We start from the raw sequence: 25,119 nt of genomic DNA, 5'->3' as shown, positions 1-25,119 counted from the left end.
GCACAGTAGTCTCACTCTACAGAGTTATCCCCTTAAACACATATACTCACTGTCCATGTCTGTCTACTACCTATTACAGGAATATCTTCTTTAAGACACATAACTGATTGTGCTGGGCAAGGTGTTGCATGACTGTAATGTCAAGGGCTCAGGAGGCTAAGGCAGGAGGATCCAGAGTTCAAACATAGCTGGACAACTTGGTGAGGACCTAAGCAACTCAGTGAGACCCTGTCCTACTTAAAATCCAAAATGGGCTGGGGATGTTGCTCAGTGGTTAAGTGCCCTGGGTTTAATCCCTGTTACCAAAAAAGAAAGAAAGAAAACTGAAAGTGATTTATATATTCAGGTATTGAAAGAGCCTATATAATCAAGTGATCTGAATCTAAATCTTTAGCATAGTCACAATAAATCTACTTGTGATAGTATGTTATATTCTACTCAGTAGCAGAGTATTATTTATGATTTGGCATATCTTTTAGTTGACTCTATAGTTATTGTTTTCACAATAGCACAAATTATCAATGGTAACTGCTGACCTTCCTAAATCACCTTCTGAATTGAGCACATGCTCCCATGCCTGCATTATGGAATATGAAAGTGCTATGGTTATGCTGATTAGCCCTCAGATATTTGGAAATTGTTAGACATGCATGCATGGAACGATGTGGGCCTTTGTGCTGCTTTAAGATACTTCTGAACTATTACCCAAAGAATAGTGTATAAATATAGTTTAATTAAAAAGTAAGAGTTTTTCTTTTTGCATTTTAAACTCCAAGAACTATATGCCATATTCTCTTTCAGACAACAGTAATCTTTAAATTGCTCTTGATTTTACCTTGTTTCATATTTATTGTTCTTAGAAACTTTGCTAAAAACAATATTTTCTGGTTCTTTTTCATGGATTTTTCAGGTTGAAAATGGAAATGATGATTTTCAATATTTTTAAGTTAGTCAAGTTTCAACATAGTCTTTAACTAAATGATTGTATGTTCAAAATATATTATCTGAAACAAATGCCTTCTAATATATAAGGGTAGGTCTAGGGTATATATTTATTAAAGTTTTAATGTAGAATTAAACTGAAAGGTTAAATGACAAGGTTAAGTGTCTAATTTTGCAAAATCCCCTCCCCCATTTTTTTAACATGGTGAGTGCGAAGGCTTTCTTAATGATAGGATTAAATATGGTTTCTAGCTACAAACACTTGCTTGTTGTTCCCTGTAGGTTAGCCTCTATATTCTGTGCTTATCACAAACAGAGAGGAAATAACTTTCTAGGTCTTTTGTGAGTCTTTTAAAATGCACAGACTTTAGGGAAATCATATTTTCTTGAAGGAAATGAGGCATGACCAATCACACAAAACGTGAGAAAATCCCCTGATAGATGACCTTTGCCACATGTAAAAGAAACTGTTCAGTGGCTGAGGTTTCATGGATTTCATGCATGGAAATCAGATTTTCTGGCCACCAGTGCTGTTCAGTAAATAAATAATCCATCATTGTGTCAAACAGTTGAAACATGGAGATACTGCCCTTGCTATCTGAATAGACATTTCAAGTTAGAAACTTATGTAAACTGTTTGCATGTCAGCAGTTGTGTGAGCAGTGTTCTAGTTTTTCCTATGTAAAATAAAACCACTTAGCTTTGGTGATTTTAACCTAATGGTGAGAGCATTCATTTGAATCTGCCTACACCTATGAATTCACTGATGCGTAGTGAAGGCGGGATGAGAGTTCCCACATGGATTCTTTGGTGTGTCAGAGCATTGTGCTAAATTATTAGTGGGCAGTTCCAATGACAGTATTTCACACGCCTACATATAATTTCATTAAAACCAATAAAAACAGCATTCTTAAAATATATTAGAATGATTCTTATTGAGTTGTTGTAATGATTTACATTTTTAAATACATTGTTAATGTTATAAGAATAAAACTGGTTAAAATAAATTTTCTTAACATCTAACAATTAATTTTATCTTCATTGAGCAAGTCATGTGTACTTAAGGCAATATTCAACATTTATTTTTAGTGTCCAAATTAGCTTTTATTGTTGGTATATTTTAATCCTCTTTTGATTTTTATTTTAAAATTTGAACAATTTTATCTACAAAATGTTACAATGAATCACACACACACACACTCAGAATTAATTTAGCTCAGATCTGTTTTCTGTAATGAACTAGTTCAGGTTTCCTCTGGGGTTCTCTTTCTCCTAAACAGGATGGAATATCCAAGTATTTCAACTGTTTCTGGCATGAAAAGTATTTATGGTCCTTTTAAGCAAACTCCTACACACACCTTTGATATTTAAAGTACTTTCTTGATAAAATGTCAGGCCTTTCTTAAGACAACAAAGAGTTTCTCCCCCTTGCCTTATCTCCCAGGTTTTGCAATAGCACATCATTTACAATAGCCCTCTTTTCTTTTCCAGAACATAGTGGACACTCTTTTGCTTTAGAGATGAAGTGTTCATTTTATTCTGTTAAATCTTTTCAGCATTTCTTGTGAAGCAAATCTGCAAAGTGGGTACAAAATGAGATATATTAAAAAATCTCCCGAAAAGGGGAAAAATTGGAAAATATTGTAAATATTATATGCAAAACATCTCTTTTCATTTCAGAATATTCAATCAAAAGTTTTTATGTTTTACCAAAAATTATACATGCTACAATTCTTATTTAATTTGATTTCATAAATTTATTTTCAGGAGTATTTTTAGATATCTATCATATTAGATTTTAGCCAAAATAAAAATTATTAACTATGTTTTGAGATTGTTTTGTTTTTTATTTGATACCAGTCTAAATCTTATATTCCTTAGATATTTTTGAGTTCCATCTGATTTAGTAAAAAATAAATTAATTAATTAAAATAATGACCTAGAGAGTGAGAAATTATGATTTAATTTACTAGGTATATTAATGAAAAAAATAACTTTAAACAATGTATTGATATGCTCAAGTTCGAGACCCCAAAAGACCACCAGAGTCCAAGATGGATGTAAGCAGCAAAGAGGCGTTTATTGCGAGCTAGCTCCATCCTCTGCACATGCAGCAACTGGTGATGCTGAGAGGCCCCTGGAGCCCAGGGTTTGCAACAGTTTTATACACTCTTTGGGGGAAGGCAGAGACTTCACATACATCATAGCATCTCTTAGCAAATCATCACACACTGTGGGAAAATTATAAAACAACTCTAAAACATGATTAGCATATCAAGTGGTGGGAAAGAATCTGGAAAGAATTATTGGTTAGTTCAAGGGGTTGACACACTTTAAAGTGATTGGTTTAAATCATGAGGGTGTCACAAGGGGGGTAAGTGACAAGCTGCAGGGCTTCTAGTTTAGATAATGGTCACCACATCTAGGTGAGGGCTGTCTGGAATTTCGGATATTTCGATATCTTGGCCTATCTTAGGCAACCATCTTTTTAGGCTTTTTGGAGAACTGTTTGCCCAGAGCTCTCTGTAATATTTCCTGACTTTAGGACTGCAGTAGGTCAGGAGTTAAGTTTCAGAGCAAAATGAGGTCCCAAGTAAAATGAGGTTGCTTAAGTCTTTCAATATAAGCAAGGAGAAAGAAATAAAAAACTGAAAGAGACTAAATCCATGTTCTTTCTTATATTCTGAAACATATTAATATTAACATATTAGTTTTAGACTTTGAGAAATAAAATAAAAATTTAAAAAATCTCAAATTTCTTTTTTTAGAATTCCTAAGAAAATATTCAGTTCAGACCATTATTCATCTATAGCATTTGTTATGCAATATTTATTATTAAAAATATATATTTATTATTAAAAAATAATGATTGTTGAATAACCCTACTGGAATTATGATCTATTTTTATGATTCACTTGTTACTGGAAAGATTTATAACTAAAAATTACAAAATTAATTGACAATACTAAAAGACTTGCTTCAGTGAACATTTGTTACTACCAAATTAATTCAGGTGAATAATCCACTTTATCCCCATTTACTTCTCTAAATTAAAACAATCATATGTATATTTGTACAGTCAATACATTTGATTATATTTGTTCTTTAATTTTTATTGAACAAATATTCCATGTAATTTGTTTAAAAATTTTAAAAAGAAAAATGTAACTATTTTTAATGTATGATTGATGTGGTACATATACTTTTTGTGAAAGGGTAAAGTTTCTAAGCCGGAAAGCTTGAAAGTAAAAGATTAGGTATTATTAAGTTCCTCTGTTACACCCAGAACCTGAAATTCCTGAGATAGTTAAAACAACGCCCTACTGGTCATTTAGCCTAGGGCCCTGTGCAGTTTGTCACAGGGCCCCAACCAATCAGTTTGAATGTGTAACCAGCTTAGCTTAGGAATGACCAATCACCCCTGCCAACCTGTTCCCGCCAATGAATGTGCTAATCACGTCTCAGAGTTGTTGTTCAATTTTCCCTTGCCTCATGATGATTTGTTCTGATGTATGCAAAGCCCACTGCCCTCTCCAGAAAGTGTACTTAAGCTCTGCTTGACCTCTGCTCTGGGCTCTGGGCTGCTCTCCCTTCTTGAGTGAGCAGGGAGCCCCAGCGCATTGGAATGGATCCCCAATAAATCCCCTTTAGCCAATTGCATGAAGTAAGTCTCTTGTGTGGTCTCTCCCTCTGAAGCTCCACCGGACCCCTTTTACATTTGGATGTCTTCAAAATTTATAAATAAAATTTTAAAAAAAGAAAATAGGAAAAAGGAGAGGAAGAAATCTATCAATTTATGCATTTTATTCTTTATCTTGTTTTATCTTCCATGTAACAACATATAGTGAACATTTTGCTACCACGCCTTCAGATATAAATTTATACTCTACAGTGGTGCTGTGCCTTGTAACAACATTTGTGTCAATGAAGACTACATATACTATGTTGATCATAATTGTAATGCAACTAAAAATTTTTGCTACTTAATGCCTTTACAGCTCTTATAAAGTCATAGCAGAACACAGTACTCATGTTTTGTGGTGCTGTTGGTATAAACAAATCTAGAGCTGCCAATTTGTAGAAATTATAGCACAGGGATTAGGCATAATACATAATGCTTGATATTGATAATAAATTATTCTGCTACTATGCTATTATGAACTTTATTATATCACATTTTTAACCTTTATACTGAAATATACTCCTCTACATATAAAAATTTTACTGTAACTTAAAGCAGCCTCATACATTTCATGTTTACTATGTTTCATTACACCAAGAGGCCAAGTTAAATGATTGACCTATGCCATCTAGGTTTTGTATAGTACACTCCATGTTTGCCCAATGAAAAAATAGCCTAATGACAAATATCTCTTAGGTGTCATGTTGACAAGTGATGTAGGACTATGTATGAAAAATTCAAGATTAACTTAATAAAATAGAAGACACTATAGGAAATTGTAGTAGAAGTATAACATAAGGATTTATTGGCTTGAGGACTATTCAAGGCACATGGAAAATAAAGACTAGTAAGCCCACTTTCAAACAAGTGCAGCAATTGTAAGAAAACTTCTACCAATCATTACAGTCATATTGCATTGTCAAAGATAAACATTCTGACAGGGCTAATAGCCACATGAGTTCTGTGGAAGACTACTGCTGCCTCAGCTCAAAAGTGGGTGTCCTTAGCTGGGGCCAAAATAGCTACAGGATGCTCATGCATTACTACTTCTAGGAAATGAGGGATCTTCTCTCCTGCCTTCAGAATCTAGCCTGGAACTGTGCTAGAAAGAACATCAGGAACAAGAATTTGTGTTTTTTTCCTGATATGGTATAAAGGGAAAATGATGAAGCTGAGTTGACAAAAGATGTTAAAAATCATCATCATCATTTCCCTGGCTTCATACTGTATTGAACTGTGAATTTTTTGTATTTACATCTCTTTCTATTTTTTCTTCTGCTGCTTCAACATTCCTACAATCAGGCTGTGAGCACTTTGTCCAGGTGACAAGATGTGTTAATGTGATAAGGTTGCACTATGCAAAACGTCCCCTTCCTGTCCTTCCCTGATGAACCTAGAAACATTTAAAAGCACCAGTGAAATTCTGAGCAGACATTTCTTGTGTACTCTACCCTGGTATGACAGGTACTATATTTCCTTTTGGCTCCCACCTGCTAGATTGAGCACACTTCTGTGGCACACCTCCTGTGTGACCAAGTCTTGCCATGAAGTGATTCTTTCTCTCAAACCTGTAAGTGTAATAAGAAGTTCTCCTGAACTTTTCCAGTACTTCTGTGTACCCTCGGTGTGGCCACATATCATCTACCATCACTTAAATACACACACACACACACACACACACACACACACACACACAAACACATACACGTGCAACACACACACACAACTATTATAATGGATTTACATACTATTCATAGTTAGTGAGATTTTTGGAAGGTTTATTTCTAAATTTTTGCTATCTTTAAGTATTGACCTGATCATTTATTGTTAAATGCCATGTATCCATATAGGCCAGCTAAGGATATTACACAAATTTCAGAAAAATAATATAGACATGAAATATTTTAATTCAGGAAATTAAAAACCTAATTTTTAAGAGAAAGAACGATGAGCTTAGTTTTAAATTTGAGTATGAGATCAAGAATGTGAATTTCCAAATAATGTCAAAATGAATTTATTTAGTATTTCACATGTCCATTTAGCCAATACCAGCTTAAAGTTATTTTGTGGAGATCTTTGTGACAGGTACCCAAAGAGATTCAAATGTATTTTAATATGAATTTGTTGCTATTCAGAAACTTAAACTCATGTTGGTGAGAAATGGTATAGTTTATAATTTTTTAAAAAGAAGAAAACTCAAAGCAGAAAATGTGGCTATATTTTTTTAATTGCCAATACTGACATGCCTAGCACACAGATATCTGTAATGCAGGAAACATAAATGAACACAATATAGATTTCATTAATTATACATTTTGATGGAAAATTCTCTTAATTTCTTTGAAAAAATACACACAAAAATCATGTCCAAGAAAAACTTTTCTTATTAAAGAAAACAAAATAGAAACAAGCTTAAAAAAATATTATTTAACTATTTCCTAGCTACTCAAGATCCTACTTTATTCTTTCTTAATAGCCTTCAATTTGCTTATCATTAATAAATGTGTGTTGAAAGAATTGCAGCAAAAGAAGCTTAGGTAGTCAATGATTAAAAAATATTCACCTCATGTGTACCATTCACTTATGGGGCTAGATGATTTTTAAAGATGTTTAAATGAGAAAAACAAAATATGTGCTTAGACTTTTAATTTCAAATATCACATTGATGTAGTCCTTATAGTCACAAATATTAGTTTAATGCCAAAAGTTCATGAACATTTTTAAGAGTTTCCTGCCTTATAAATGTGGTTTCCTTCTTATTGCTTCAGTTTTTCGCTTTTTGTTTTTGTTTGTTTTGTTTTTCAATAGCACATTTTTTGCTCTTTTGGTATTAAAAAAAAAAATAAAACACAGATCTCTTAACACTCTGACTATACAATAACCAGCATGAGAAGTGAGTCCTTCATTAAAAATATAAATAAATAAAAGAATAAATACATACAGAAAGAAGAGCCTGTATTCTCTTCCCTGGAGAAATCCTGACTGGTTTGATACCCAAGAAGAAAAGCCTTTGAAATGAATCTAATGTCATGTTATTGAAAACGTAGCTGTGCAGATTAACTTATTTCACTCTGCCATGGCTTACAAAACCTCAAGTGCCCAGAAATATCCTAAACCAGACCATTTAAGAAATCTAAATAGGCTTGCACGGTTTTAAGCTTTCCGACTTTGAATGTTAGCTTTGAAGTTTTGCCAGAATCTGACTGCAGAAGAGATGCTTTTCAACTGAATTCATGACACTAGAATTAGTGTTGGAGGTTCAATATACCTAATAATGATCTTGACCATACTAACCATAGACAGCCACCACATATGGTACCTCTGAATTAATAACCCTCACAAGATAAGATGTGCAACATCCTGGCTCCAATATTTATTTATTTTCCATCTTCACACACTGGGGCTTTGGAGAGTGTCCAGTTTAAACAGCCAATTTCCTTAATGGCATATGGCATTTGTCCATGGTAAGAGAGCCTAGGAATGAGAAAAGAAAGAAGTTTATAAATGTTTGAATTATAAATGTCCCAATATCATGTTCCTTTTCCTTTTCCTTTTTTTTCTTCCCTCTTTTTTATTAACTGAAAATCTTATAACAAATTCTGAGCAAAATTCCTCTGCCAAGTTGTTTTTTCTTTTTTTTTCCAACTTTCAACCAAGACCAATTCTACTTCTGCAACCATTTCTGGACCTTTACATAATCTTTCTTTCTCCATAGCCTGGGCTTAATTGCAAAGTCTTTTTGATATCAAGGCATACACTTTAATTTGAAGATTTAATTTTGTCTCAAAAAAAAAAAAAGTCTGTCACATGGGTGTTTCCTTCTATCTTAAATTGGACTTGAAATTTCCACCCAAACTGCGGAGAAATCCTCAAGAGTATAATATTAGATAGCAAAGAGCCACATATGGGGAGATTTATTATGGCCCTCAGCTCCACAGATTTTCCAAGAAAATATCAAGGCTATTATTAGTATGTAGGTCTGGCATCTGTCACAAAATTAAAGGATAAAAATGTTGCCTGTAAGTTTTATGATACTGCCATTTCAATAGTTGATTAGTAAGTCTAATAGAAAATGGCATATAGGTTTATTTATTAAGTAAAAGCAAATAAATTTCAGGAAGTGAATGTGTGTATGTAAATAAAAAACATACAAACATGCATACCCATACATCAAGTAGATGCTTTTATACTAAGCCAGAGGAAAGAAATTAACTAAAAAAAATTCTTCTTGCTCTGATAATTTAATTATCTAGTATTTTAAGAGACATTCTGCTAAATGTGGTTCGAGGTAACTAAACATGTTCTTCTAGTAAATTATAATTACATATAGTAAATTAAAATGCTTTGATTTGAAAACATAAATGACATAAATAATAAAACATTTCTTGAGTTTTGAATAAGATAGCATGTAAGTAATGCCATTTATTCTATCTGTTAACTATATTTTGTTTAGCTCATAAAAAAATAACAAAAAGCTTCATTATTTTCGATTCTTTCTATTCCCATTTCCACAGTGTTTAAGAAAATGGAAATGAGATTACAGAACTATTCTGGTAGGTGTACTATTTGGCTATCATCTTCATTTTCAAGTAAGTTTTAAAATACATAATTTATAAGTAATACATTGACAAAATCTATAAATCCAATGAGACATTTTATAATGTCTAAATTAAATGAAGTTAATGATGATCATTAAAAATGTAAAAACCACATTTTAAGGAATGGAGTAACTAAAAATTTACCAAATAACACTTATCAACAATCAGCTAGTGTGAAAATTTTGTATTATGGCAACACAAACACTTACACACTGGTATACAGAAACATGCCCATTCATACAAACATGTATATAGATACAAACTCATTGTTTTGGTTGGGATAGGATGCATTCTCCAAAAGCTCACATGTGAGAGAATGCAAGAAGGTTCAGAGAAGAAATGATTGGGCTGTGAGATTCTTAACCTAATCAGCGAGTTGACCCTTGATGGGATTAATTGGGTGGGATAGAAGCAAGTGGGGTTTGGTTACTTGCGAACATGGCTATGTATTATATATTTTTTATCTGGGTAGTGGATTCTCTCTCTTTCTGCTTTCTTTCAACATGATGTGAATTGCTTCCCTCCCCAACCCTCTCCCTCCATGATGTTCAGATTCACCTTAAGACCTAAGAAATGGAGTCAGCTTTCTATAGACTAAGACCTCTGAAACCTTGCACTCTCAAGTAAACTTTTCCTCCTCTACAATTGTTCTGGTCAGATCTTTCAGTTGCAGCAGCAAAATAGCTTTGTAAAACACTAACATATTTTCTTTTTCTCTGAGTTCTTGTTTTATAAATTTACCTTTCTTTCCCCTTCCAATCATTTCATCTCTAGCTCCTTCCCTTGCTTCCTTCCATCATTTCTTCTTTTTTATTTTATGGAATAGTTAGGGAAATCTCAAACACTTTTACTGCTTAGTGTTACTGGTATGCCAATAGATGTCTTTTAAGTCATCAGCAATTAATAAACACTTACGTTATCCCAGCTTTGGTTTTAGGTTTTGGTGACACTTATATAAAAAAAGGGGGGGGTCTGTTTTTGAGGATTTTAAAAGCCCATTGGTTAGATAAGTATAATTCAAAGAAATAAGCATCATAATAACTGTACGCAGTACTTAGATTTTATGCAAATGTAAAATGATAATTTGAAACAGATGATATATAATATTAATAATTGCTTGAGGCAAAAATCATTAGTCAATCAATCCCAAGTAACAATTTATCACATACAAATTATTATAAATGTTTTTACATTATTACAAATGTTGTAGAAAGAATGAACCATGAATTTTACTTAATCCATTGACATATTGTGTCAATTTAATTATTAAATAATTACCTGCCATATTTTACAGAGGTAGGTTTGAATTATTTGATTTTTTTTCTAAATGAAGCTTTTAGCTATGTATCTATGTATCTATCTATCTATCTATCTGTCTCAAAGCAAAGCAATTACACTTTTGAGTTTCTGTTGTTTTCCTGTTAAATTAAGTCCAGAGGACTTTACCACACTGGCAAATTAATATATTTAAGCACAGCCCATAGATGAGAAATTGGCCCAGATAAACACCTAGTCAAGAGTGATGTGATTCAGAAATGGAACCAAAGACACACAAAATAATCCGGGTATAAGATTTTAGTGATGATAAGTCATTGAAAGATTAAATTTTAGCCACTACTTCTTAGCATAAAATCTTATAACTATCCACTGTTTAAATCCTCACAGCAGCATCAAAATGCTATATGAGAGCTTTCTTTTTGTAACTGAATTTTCCAATAATAGGCGTAAATATATTCATATGTAATATAAGGGTGAAAATTTTTACCCAAATCAATAATAAATATTGCTGGAAACTGTGAATTAATTTATTTTTCCCTTCACCAGTATTAAACAGAGTAGCTTGCAACAGCAACTATTTAATAAGTGTTTCTTGAATTGAATCACATTTTATTTGATTATATAAATCAGTTGTAATTTGTTTAGTCCTTTGTTTTCAGTTTGAACATTTTTATTCCTGCTTCTATCTGTAACTGTAAAGATCATCCGGTGTCTTAAATTTCAAATCTATAAAATTCTTGCTTTACCTATTTCAAACTCCCTTTGGGGATAAAAAGAGATTTTGTAAAAGTGCACTTGCCTTTGTAAGTTTAAAACATTTAATGTAATTTAATTATTTTGGCAGGTAGTAACACTCAATGAATATTTTAATACACCAATGGAGATGAATCCTTTATGATTGGTTACATGTTTTAACTCCTTATTGACAAATGTCTACTTAATCTTATAATATCCTAACCAAGAGGGCATTAAGCCAGTAACCACATTTTCCACTTTCTCTAGACATTTGAAAATATATCACTGGAAGAGTCTATTACAGCAGTGGTGGAATATTTTGTTTCAGATCAAACTTCATGTTAAAAACAACTTGAAAATATAAATATATTTGAAGTGTTCTTAAAATCAGCTAAGGCAGAACTATTTAATTCCACAAAGTTGGAAAACACAAAGAAGAGAGCTCAATGTTTGGTGTTACTTTTCTCTTTAAAACACATGAAATGCTTTAAGTGCAACTTGGGAAAGTTTATGAAAATTTACCTAGTTGATGTAAAAAAAAAAAGGATTTGCATGTCTTAGAGGAGACCTCTTAGTTAAAAAAAAAAAAAAAAAAAAAGACTTTTATCACGGACCCTACAGAGACCTGTTCTGTCAGTTTAATTCCTTATTTATTTATTTTTTTGCTCCTAGACTAAGGTCTGTTAAAACCAAAATAAGCTTACTCTGCAAAAATATCAAAATACCATAACATTAAGATTGCATTGTAAATTCTTTATTTACAAGATAGCCTATTCATTAAAAATATCAATCTACGAGAAACAGGAGAAGAAAAAAATGAAACAGGTACATTGTAGATGCATCTTGATGTTACTGAATAAAAATCTCTAAACTCTCCATCATGTTGGCTTAGGAACTGGCTTCCTCACCAAGACTTCTAAAGTGCAAGTAAAATCAAGAATCAATAAATGTGATGGTATCTAACTAGAAAGCTTCTTCACAGCAAAGGAAATAATCAAGAAACTGAATAGACAGCCTATAGAGTGGGAGAAAAGCTTTGCTACCTGCACCTAAGATAGAGCATTAATCTCCAGGATATATAAATAACTCAAAAAACTTAACATGACAGAAAAAAACATACAAACAATAAATGGGCAAAAGAACTGAACAGGCAGTTCACAGAAGAAAAAATATTAAAATGTTCAGCATCTCTAACAATTAGATAAATGCAACTTAAAATTTACTGCACTGAGATTCCATCTCACTCTAATCAGAATGGCAATGATCAAGAACACATGTAACAATAAATGTTGTTGAAGATGGAAGGGAAAAGTTACACTCACACATTGTTGGTGGGACAGCAAATAGTTGCAACCACTCAGGAAAGCAGGATGGAAAATTCTTCAGAAAACTTGGAATAGAACCACTATTTGATCCATTTATTCCACTCCTTGGTCAATATCCAAAGGACTCAAAATCAGCATACTACAGTGATACAGCCACATCAGCATTTATAGCAGCTCAATTTGCAACAGCCAGGCTATGGAACCAAGTCAGTTGCCCTTTTGTCAGAGGAATGAATAAAGAAAATGTGATACATACACACAATGGAATATTACTCAGCCATAAAGAAGAATAAAATTATGACATTTGCCAGCAAGTGGATGGAAATGGGAACTGTCATGATGAGTGAAATAAGCCAATCCCCCCAAATCAAAGGCCGAATATTCTCTCTGATGTGCAGATGCTAACACACAGTAAATGGGGTTGGAGGCAGAGGGAAGAATAGAAGTTCTTTGGATTAGACAAAGGGGAATAAAAGGAAGGAGGGATGGGAATAGGAAAGAGAGCAGAATGAATGGGACATATTCTTCCTATATTCATGTATGAATAAACAATCATTGTAGCTTCACATCATGGGAAAAAATAAATGTAATCATGATTACTAAGTTAAATAGAAGAATTTCAATAGAGGACTAAACAGTCTAAAAAATAAGCAAGTGAAAAATCAGAAGTAAAACAATTCCTTTATGAAAGGGAGATTTAAGGGCATAATGTCTTCTACTTTGGTTAAAATGAAATGAGGAGACCCAGAGTTTCTTTCCTTAAAAATGTATTTGCTTCAAAGAAGCAAAATGTTGAAAATTTAAACAAACACTAGTTTTCAAGAAGCAGGACTTCAGACAATGTTGTAAAGCTATAGCTAAAGATAAGAAACACACTAGACATGCATGTGAGCCCAATTCAAAAATATGTATTTTTAAATATATATATGGACTACAGATAAAAGTGCCTAGCACCTATGTAGGTTTAAGAGTAGTGTGACAAGTGCTGGAGATGCAGTTCATTTGTCGAACACTTGCATAGCATGCATGAGACCTTGGGTCCAATCTTCTATACAAAAAAAAAAAAAAAAAAGGACAGAAGAGAGAGAGTTAGAGAGAAAACAGAAGAGGAGTAAGAGAAAAAAATGAAGGAAAAGAAAGAAAGAGAGAGAGGAAAAAGAAAAATTAGTGAAAGTTCCCACCAAACTGGACTGAATTAGAAATTTCATAAAATTCATAATTCATATGCTATATGGTAGAATCCCAAGATAAATTGCATTTTGGAAGGAAAAAAAAGCTAAAAAATGAGCATAATTCTTGTGCATCCCAAGTGATATTGAGAAGAAGAGCTGAAAGTGTTATATCACTTTGAAATAACTATATCGTAGAACATAGCTCAAGCTTTATCAGAATAAAAAAAGGCCATGCATCTACTCAACTTAAACAGACAATATGTAGTATCCAATGCAAGATGGTCAAGCTTGAAGTAAGGAGGAAAATGCAACTCATGAAAAAAATAAAACTACATTAATTGAAACTGAGACAGAACTGGCACAGATGTGAGAGGTAGCAGTTAAGGATACTGGAAAAAGTTATAACTATTTATGGGATATATTAAAGAAAGATAATTACAGACAAGGAAGATACAAAAAACTTCTCAAAATTCTGGGTTGAAATACATAATGACTGTAATACAAGAACAGTACACAGAATTAATGGGAGATTAGATATTATGAAAAACATATTACTGGATTTAAATCAAACCTGTCAGAGCAGTAGACAATACAAAATGAAACACAAAGAGAAAAAATAAATGAAAAATAATAATAACAATACCGACCCATGTGACCTCAAGTGACCTTATGTAATTGATATCCCTGAAAGGAAAGACGGTGGCCCCCAAATTATGTTAAGAGATAATACTTAAAAATACTATTAATATCTAAAAATATTATTAATTTCATAAAAATTTTAATTCTAAGAATCCCAATAAAAATCATACACTGAAAATTCAAAGGAAATAATGCCAAAGGAACATCATTATCAATTTACTCAAAACCAGGAAAGCAGAAAAATACCCTTTCAAGGCTTAAATTTGCAATTTATGGTTGACTAGGTGACTTAAATGAAGTTTAAATGCTCTTAAATTGTCTAAAATATTTTTCAACCTTGTGTGAAGTGGCTTCCCAGTTGACTACAAGTGTTCCTCTCATTCTTTTTCTTACATTAAAAATATTTCTGATTGTTTATTTTACATAAAGAAGAACTGTCCCCTTAACAATGGTAACCAATGAGGACTTTTTTTTTCCTTTTTAAATGTCACTATGAGTACATGAACTTTAAAATTTTTTGTTTCAATTAATCAATTATCATCATTCTAAATGTTGCTTAATTTGTCTTCTTATATGCCAATATGAGGTTCTTCAAGTTTAGTTGTGTGTTTTTCATGTGATAATGTTGTCCTATGAGATTCCTCAATTTCTGGGAACAGATATTATAGTCTTATGTAGTACTACATTCCATGTCCTCAACCTAGAATAACCCATTCTGTAAGGACTTCCGTATTTTTATTAGTAATTTATATTTAAATACTACAAGGGAATGCTCATTGTTACCAAGTTGCTATTGATTCTTTTTTAAAATAAATAAAATCAGAAATTAAGATCATGTGGATAATAAAGTTCAATTTTAAGATTATTATTCATTGCTGGTGAGGGTGTAAAATGGTACAGCCACTTTAGAAGATATTTGGAAGCTTACAAAATTATACATCATCTTAGCATAAAACGTAGTGATTATATTTTTTGCAATTAATCTGAAGGAAGTAAAATATACATCTACCCAAAAACCTGTGTACAGAGGTTTATAGTAGTTTCATTCATATTTGACAAAACTTGAAAACTACTAAAGATGTCTTTCAGAAGTTGAATGGATAAGCAAACTCTGGCACATTTAGACAATAGACTATTATTTTGTGTCAATGGGAAATGAGGTATCAAGTTTTGAAAAGATAAGAAACTAGAGTTTACATTACTATGTAAAAGAAAATTACTAGGTAACTTTAAAAGACTACTTAATATACATATTTCTTCTCACTCTATGCTGTTCTAGAAAAGACTAGTCATGGACACCCTGAAAGATCAGTGACAGCGTACAGGAGCATGTAAACAGCTGGGGTCCCTCCAACATACTCTCCAGCTTGCCCTCCTCTGTCCATACACAGTATTAAGTTTGGAATGTATTTCATGAAACCACAATGAAAATCAGAATAAAAAAACCCAGCCACTGGCTATCCTTCACATGCAACCTCCAAACAGTGATTTCCCCCCAAAATAAAGAACCCATTTGTTCATGGCAAAGAAACTACTGGCCCTCCTTTCCTCCCTGGCCCCAGGAGAACTTTCACATTGCCCAAGTTGAGGATGAATGAGAAGATGAGGACAGATCTAGGCCCAAACACCAAGATCACCATTACTCTTATCTAGAATTCAGTAATACTTCAGATCTGTTTCTCAGTTTGTCTTATTCATTTGGGTAATTCACAGAGTCTTTAAATGGTTGTCTTTGTTGTCCCCATTTTATAATTACTTTGGGGGAACTATCCATTTATCCATAGCTATAAATTCTCTATGATCTCACTTGTGAGCATTGTAAACAAAGGTTGATCAAGAGCTCATTGGTATAAAGAGTAGGAAAGCATATCTGTTTACATTTAAAACATCCCCAAATCCTTAATATTTAAATGTTTAATGATATTGCCATATTCTGGGTTTCTATGTGAAATCTACATACTTTAAATATTTTAAATTCCAAACCAGGATGCTTAACCATTCTAATTATTAAGGGATCTCTTCTTTTTCCTTTTCTTCATTAACATTTCTATATATTAAATCATTGTATTTACTTTCTATACTTCTACTGTGTTTCTATTGAGTGCTGAATGTTCTCTGAAACCAGGAAATGAGACTGACTAAGATGCAGGCTTATACTCAGGGAAATCATAGTCTAAAAGAAAAATTAAACATATAAAAACCTATTAAAGTATTAGCTGATGGCATAGAAGATACACTATCTGTCCTTCACAGTACATTCAGCAGAAAATTTTTATTTCATAAGAGGCTGCTGAACCCTCTATTCAACATACTTTCATGCAAGTAGCATCTGATGGTCTCCTTTGTGTTCAGATAGGAGCACAAAAATTGTAAAGGTTCTAAAAAGCTGCATCAATGAATTTTCTGGAATTCCTGTTCTTGAATTCTTCCTTTTTTTCCTAGAGGTTTTCAATTACACATCCTCCATTTCATCCATCCAGCCCTGTTATCCTCTAAAATTTTAATTTAGTGCTTAAAAAATAAAATTATACCTTTTGTGACAAGAACATATTTTACCTTCCTGTGACTAAGAATATCAAGAAACCACAGAATACTTTTGTTGTATGAAGTAAACAATTGTTCCTTTATTGTCATTTCCAAGGAAATAAATGTCAAAGTATGGTGTTATAGTGATACATTGCAATTCCCTATAAATTTGCCAATGAAAGTCGCTCTGTAGAGTAGATTCAAGATGAGATGAAATAAGCAGGATTAGGCAATGGTCAACTGATATTAAAATGTCATGCATAGGGTTAAAATAATCCTTTGATTGAAGATAGGAGTTTGTGGAAATCACATGTTTTCCTGGTTTATACAAGAATGACCACTATTCCAGTAAGGGTATTTTCATTTATTTATTAGACAAGATACTCTTTTGTTCAATGATGTGAGGAAAGCAAAGGGATAATGATACTTAACTCCTGTGTATGTCAGGGCAGACTAATTTATGCTGTCATAATGAACAAATTACAACTTCTCAGCAATTTAAAACAACAGGATGTGAGTTCTTGCTTGTGCTAGAGTTTTAGTGCAGAACACTGAAAAAGACTATTTTCAACATAGCCCTTGAGGCTGATGGAGGTTGTATTAACAATGGTTTCCACATCAAAAGTCACAGAGAAAGTAGATGGTATACTGGTTGCTAAAGGTTTTGAAAGTGATACGTGCCGCAGTCCAGCTGCAGCAAAATAACCAGGGGGTGACGAGCAACTTGTGTAGATCGATACAGCAGGAGTGGGACAGGAGGGGTCCTGTCATTACATTACATACAGTTTATCTTAATTAACATAAACTAGATACAGCAGTCAACCAATAAGGAATCCCCACACTTAATGGCTTGTTGGCGTTACTTCACAAACCACTCCCTCTGCAAAATGCCAGGTGTCATCTTGACTTGTTTACAGACTCTAACAGATATGCAATTTTCACTCAGATTCTTTTGACCAAGGGGAATCACATGGCAATTTCTATGTGCAAAAACAGCAATGTGCAGCCCTACTAGGCACCTGAAAAGAGAACCAGAATGTTTGTGAGCTGTCCTAATTATTGTCTCCATCCTTCATGCAACCTACAATGTCATGGGGAAATTAGGCATCTGCTCACTACAAGAAGTATGATAAGGGGCCTGACAGCATGTGGATTAAAAATATAATGGTAATCATAATTAAAATATTATTGATAACTAAATTTTATTATGTTTTTTCAGACATCATTCTAAATTCTTTACATGGCTATAAGGCATTTAATTATCAAAGCAACTGTGAGGAAATAGTATCCTTTTTAACTCATTTTACATTTTTTCATATAAGGAAAATAAAGCATAAAGAAGGAACTTATTTTTAATTTTATAATTATTTACTATATACACACACACACACACACACACACACACAGATGTCCACACATTATACACAAATGCACAGATATATATATGATTGAGTCAGGGTTTGAACCTAAGGAGTCTATTTGCTGAGTCTGGGTTAAATACTGCTATTGTAGAGCATAAGAACCCTGGAGAGAACCCTAGGGAGCAGAAACTCAACCAGTACACATTTTGTTAAGAGGAGGGTCATTGCAGAAGGAGGTGCACATAAGAAATACCCCTGATACTTCCAAGAGGCTCCAATCCATCCTGGCAGATGGCACCACTGATAGAGGAAGGTTAAAGGAGCCAAGTCCCCAGGAGTGACCTCCTGATCTCTGAGGAATCTTCAGGCTGACTCATAAGAATAGATAGAAACAAGGTCAGTTTTGACCAACTTGGTCTAAAACACCTGGCAGGAGAGTACAGACTAAGCACAGTCTTACATGAACATTTAGAAGGAAAAACAATGTTTTTTGTTTGTTTTTGTTTGTTTTTTTAATGAAATGTAAGATGAGCATTTGTGTCAGCCCTACCAAAAATAAGTGAAACTGGGGGCTATAAAGGAAGGGTTCTTGTGTAGGAGGACCTAGTAATAATGATCACAAAGGAATTGATAGTAGCAAGTTTGTCCTGAACTAATTTGAGCCTGATCTTATAGACTTACAAATCTTTCTAACTTCCTATATAAATAAATTCAATTTAGTTTTCACTAATATAATTATGGTTACTGTCTTCATGGTTTTCAGAGATTGGCTTAAATATTAATTGCTTTTCGGCTAAATGTTTACAAAAAAAAAATAATGCTTTGCTGTCTTGTTTATTGTTCTTTTAGCCTGATCCCTGCCCTAGTATTCCTTGTCCAGTCACCTGCCATCTGCCATTGAGGACCTCTGATTCTGAATACACTTATCTGTCCACATCACACCTGAGAGAGAACAAGGGCTTTGGGTTACTTCCCACAACCTCACCCTCTTTCAACAGGAAACAGCTTGGAGATGTCATCCACCCATTTTTCCACAGAAATGAAATGTAGAATTTGACAGTGGAGAAAAGTAACAGTGGCCTACTTTATGCTTTGAATAGCCCTTGCTGTTCTGACACTGCAACTTATTTTTTAAATGGACATGTTTCTTTCTCTTCAAGAATGTGAGTTCTTCCTCTTTCCTTGCTCTTCTATAATCTCTCCCCTACCTTAATCTGAGGGGAAAAAAAAAGATTACCTTTCTTCTCCATTTTAGGCAGAAGTATCTGTCATTGAGCACATGCCTATTATAGGAATGAAGTTATCCAGTCTTTGGGGGATGGTACCAGAAGAGCTCAGAAATGACTATCTCCCAAATTAACAAGTGGATTACAACTCCAACTGAGAACATGTGGAATGTAGCCTTGAATCATTTCTTTAAAAGCATGCTGTTCTGCAACCTGTACACTCAGAAAATTGAGAAATTATATCCCATCTGATTCAAATGTATGATATGTCAAGATCATTGTACTGTCATGTGAAACTAATTAAAACAAATAAAAAAATTATGGGGAAAATTTTTAAAAAATGAAAATAAATAAACAAATAAAAGCATGCTGTTCTATGATGGGCAGAATCACAGCCTTTGAGACAAGAGTCCCCTGTTCTCCTTTTTAACCTTCTTTTTTCTTTTTCTTAAAAAACAAAAAGCCTATTTACCTAAGTACTGTGATTTCCAGCTTTGCTTTAATTTACAAAATATTTCTTCATGGATTACTAAGAAGCTTTTTATAAAAATGAATCCAGGTGCACCATCTTTGGTTAAAGAAAGGAGAAAAGGCAGGAGTCCTACCCAGTTGTAACAGAAAGTCTTGTCTTAGAGCTACAGATTTAGAAGATTAGCATCGCATAAAAAGCCTTAAAAGCTCTTTAATCATTAAACTATCACCATTTAATGTCTTTTTACTTTTTTACACCTCAGCTAAATTACCTACTTATAACAAAAGTTATTCTTACATTTAAAAAATGGAAAAATAGGGTATTTTGAGACACAAAATCAGGACTATATTATCAAACTGAAATTGAACACACTTTTTTTTTCCCTAGACCTCAACTTTTAAAAACTCTTTTCTCAATTACAAGGATGAAAATAAATCCAGAAATAAGAAGGCTATAAGGTAGAAAGTAGACAACGCCCCATAAAAATGATGAAAAATGACATCTTACCAGCTAATTAATAGCCAGCTGGGGAATCTTGTCTAAATTCTACATAGAGGACAGAAAGCACAGCTGTCTGGCAGCCACCAACAGAGAGTTTGAATAAGACGTATTCCCCTTGAAATCCATGCACTTGTCAAAAGAGTTGGTCTTCCAATCTTAAATGTGCTTCTCTTTACTCTCTTCATCTCATTAACATTAAACTGGAAAAACATTGATATTATAGATACAGACATATATATTTATCTTTTTCACCATTAATTGCCTTCTCTCAAATTATCTAGGTGCAAGACAGAAACAGAAGTCCCATATTTACAATATTTGCTCTAGAGTCCAGCAATTAATTTTAATAGTCACTGCTAAATATTGTTTTAAAGAAATAAATACTTGAAAACAAGGCACCTCAATTTCAAGTCACCAATGATATTAATATTAGTAGCTAACATGAAGTGTGATAGCAAATTTAAATAAAGAACTATAATTAGTAAACACTTATAAGTTTCCCTCTCTTGCTCATACTCTCTCTCTCCCTCTCTCTTTCTCTTCTCTCTCTCTCTCTCTCTCTCTCTCTCTCTCTCTCTCACACACACACACACACACACACACACACACACACACACCAATATTGATTGACCAATATTCATTGACCCAATATTCATACTTTCATTTTCTATTGTTATCACTTCGGTAAATTTGTCAAGACATTAAAGCTCTTTAGCCTGGCTATGTAAAATGAATTTTACTTTTTTAGCTTCCTTAAGTACAACTGTGTACCATTATGTTTTAAAAACATAAAAATACTACATTGCTTAGAACATTTTCAAGTCTACTATTAAGAATATTAAGTGTAAGTAAAAATTTAAAAAAAACTCTTTCAGGCTTTTTTGCAATTATTAAACAAAAAAAATTTAATAATATATCAAGTGTATTTATTCTATATTTAGAAATTAAATCAGAAAACTTAATTGTACAGGTGAAAGATACTAATATAGCATAAATTAGCTCCTTTACACTGCCTTTATATTTCTTTAACCTTTCTAAAATATAAATATCTACCTCCAATATACCTTTTTCACACTTGGGTCTTTTTGTTCATTTGGTCCATTGGTTGGTTCTTGGTCCTGGGGATTGACCCAAAGACCTTGAATACTAGGAATTATGCTACATTTAAGCTTCATTCAGTCATTTTTATGTTTCATTTCAAGTCATGATTCTCAATAAGCACTCCAGGCTGGTCTGAAATTTGTGATTCTCCTGAAGTAGGTGCCCCCATGCCCAGATCTTTGGGTATCACAATGTACTCTACTAGACACAACATTCAAATTTTCTTCTAATTTTTAAAGAAATCATAAGTCTTAAAAATATTTGCTATTTTTTATGTGTTTTTGGAGAAATTTTGCATGAGAAATACAACAAACGAACTGCCTCCCCCTATAAAAATCTCACTGTAGACCTTCATTTTAGCATCTTGTCTTGAGATTGTTACCAATGGGGCTTTAAGTCTCTGAATGAGTCTCTATTAAATGCTTGTATCTCAATCCCCAAAACCCTTAAAATTCCTCATTCCTCTTTTATTCAAAACAGTTTGGTTTTCTCTGTAAACTTGGGCATGAGGCATTAAGCTAACACTCATTTATGTTGAACAAAAATTCCCCAACAACATAGTTACATTTAATTAATCAAATTAATTAATTCATAAGAACTCTGTTTATGTTCTCAGTGCTGTGGCTATGAAACTTGACATCAGCTTTGTTTTTAGATTTCACAAACATCTCTGCTTCCCTGCAGTGTCATGGGAAGTTCCTATAAAGCACTACAGGCAGAGATGTTCTTGTTAATATCTCAAAATGCTGCAAGGCTTCATCACTGTCACTGAGGACTCACCTGCCAAGTTAGGGCTGCTCATGCTTTAAAAATGTCTTTCCTGCCATCCAAATGGTCACAGCTGTTACAGTGACAAATGCCATCCATCCTCAGTACCTGGGTTTCTAAATCTCCAAAGAATTACAACTGAAGAAAGTATAAAGGGGATAAAAACCACACAAGAATTGCTGCATTATTGGAACCAACTCTATTGGTTATAACTGAAGAATTCATGATGAATGGGAAAATTAAAATGTTTATTTAATTGTGCTTAATTTTTGGAGCATTCATCCTGAGTTGGTAAGGCATCCTAAACCCAAGCAATTGAACTTAGTTTTTAGATGGGCCACTCTTCCCCATTAAGCAAAATAGACATTTAGCAAAAATATCCAACTCCCATTTGAATCATTATGTAACCTTGGAGTTTCTTTAATATCACTTTAATTTTTTTTTTCAATCTGACCCTTCTTTTAGTGACACTGCCCTATATGTTTCCTGCTCTCTCAGAGGGAGTTAATCTAGATTAATGAGTTTGAACTCCACAGATTAATGCTATATAATAGCAATCATTTTTTGAATTGATATTATTTCACTATTTCAATTTTCTGAAGTCACTTGGGATCCATACTAACCCAGAGGGATGACAAACAATAAGATTAAGCTACAGTAGCAATGATGTAAATTTTCACACAATCTTCAGAAATATATGAGTATCAATTTCTTTAGGATTAGACCAAAGACAAGCAACTGCTGCCAAGGCAAAAAGACAATTTGTTCTTTAAAGGCTCTTTCAAAGCTTTTTCCCGAAGGCTTGCCCTCTAACTAAAACTATGCCCATGAGACAAACCCGGCCAGTGAGATACATTCAACAGAAGCTCCGAATGTTTACTGAAGTTTGATCAAAGAGAATCAGACTCATTTTCAGCACAGCATTGAGATAGCATCAATAATTTGAAATAGTCTAGAAGAATAGTTTTACAGTGAGTGTAACAGTCTTCCATAGTATGAAGATTTGGCAAACTTGGATGTGTGCTCTAGAAATATAAGTAAAATGTTGTTGTAAATGAACATAGAGAAATTCAGCAGTTAAAATACATGAAGTATTATGTTAATATTGCATATTTTTTAGAATTATTTATGATAATATAGTATTCATCATTTTATAGAAAAAGGCTAAAAACTAAGGTTTTTTTTTAACCTATATTCAAATATTTCAGGTGTTTTAACCCTGTTTGGCTATACTAGTGGTATTAATATTAATATCTGAAGTAACAATTAATACTCTCCCTAATAATTATAATCTATAATACATAATAATTTTTGAGTAGGAAAAAAATCAACTTTGGAGATACATTATTAATAAACATATTATTACATTTATCATTTTTACTATGATGTAAGGGTATACCAAATGCTTTTCATACATTATTTTTTCCTAATTTTCATAACATTGAGGTACAAAAAAGATACATTTCATGAAAGCAAAAAGCCTTTACCAAAAATTGATATTCATAGACATCTGATTACTTTAACACAACAATGTACAATATCATTTTAATTATTATAATAAAGTAATATTACTATTTTTGTTATCAAGATGTATTAGAAAATTTAAATAATATATTCACAGCCATAGTGATAATAAGAAGGGTATAGGGAACATTTGAATGGAGACCATCTGATTAAAGAACTCAGATATTCCCCATCATGTGACCTGACCAAATGAACATTCTTTGTAATAGATTGCTCCAGATAGTTTTTAGTAAATAGTCCCAAGATTAAAATTTTAAAAAATAAAAGTATGTTGGGAGTCTCTTGAAACTTAACCTATGGGTTATATTGACCATTTACAGTTTTATCAGTATATATAACATTCAGATAATTTTATAAGCATATATTTTTAATCTACTGTATACAATAGATTTTCAGAAAACTACAACTGGGAGAAAAAGAAAAATATAGAAAAGGAAGTTAAAATAATATGATTTAGCATTTAAGTAAATGATTAAATAATAGTAAAAGCACTGTTGAGGAAAATTGTAGGCTTATTTCTGCATTAAATGATATAAAAATCCAATATTATCCAAAATCTGAAAAGAATTTGTCAGATATGTTTTATCAAGAAAGATTACTATAAGAGTCTGATCTAATCTAAATGAATTAACAATTAAAAAGAAAGGGATGGAATACTATAGCTGAAGGAGAACTTGTATATGGCAATATGTAACCCACAATCAAAATTCAATAGGGCATTTTTATTCACATAAGGCCCATTTGTTGGTATTAAACAGAATAAAAATGCACATACTGCAGATGCATCTTTAAAAGGATACTTTTTATTTGAAAAAGGTACAAATTTTTGAATCTAGAAATGCCTCTTGGTTTAGCTTTGAAAAGCCAAACTCCATCCATAGTTTATTTTATGTGTGGGAATAGGAGAAAAACAAATGTTGGAGAATAGCGTATAATCTTCATCTTTACACAGACACTAGGGAGAAAATAATGCATTGAGACTGGTTCCTAGTTGTCCCATATAAAGTTCTGATCTGTTACTATAAGTTCATAATTGTAAATTCCTAGTCAGCTGTCATGATCAATAATTCCTATCAAAGTCTACATTTAAAATATTACATTTATAGTAAGTATTAGTTATTTTGTGAAATTAATGCAGAAGAACATAGATATTTTATAAATTCTGAAATATACTATCATAGAACAAAAGAGGTAGATATGAACCAGGTTTTAAAATGGTGATAATACTTTAAGTAGTTAATAATGCTTTGGAAAACAGATTTGGGAGTC

This window comes from Ictidomys tridecemlineatus, chromosome 8, assembly GCF_052094955.1.
Source record: "Ictidomys tridecemlineatus isolate mIctTri1 chromosome 8, mIctTri1.hap1, whole genome shotgun sequence".
NCBI lineage: Eukaryota > Metazoa > Chordata > Mammalia > Rodentia > Sciuridae > Ictidomys > Ictidomys tridecemlineatus.
Note: the sequence above shows the minus strand (reverse complement) of the source record.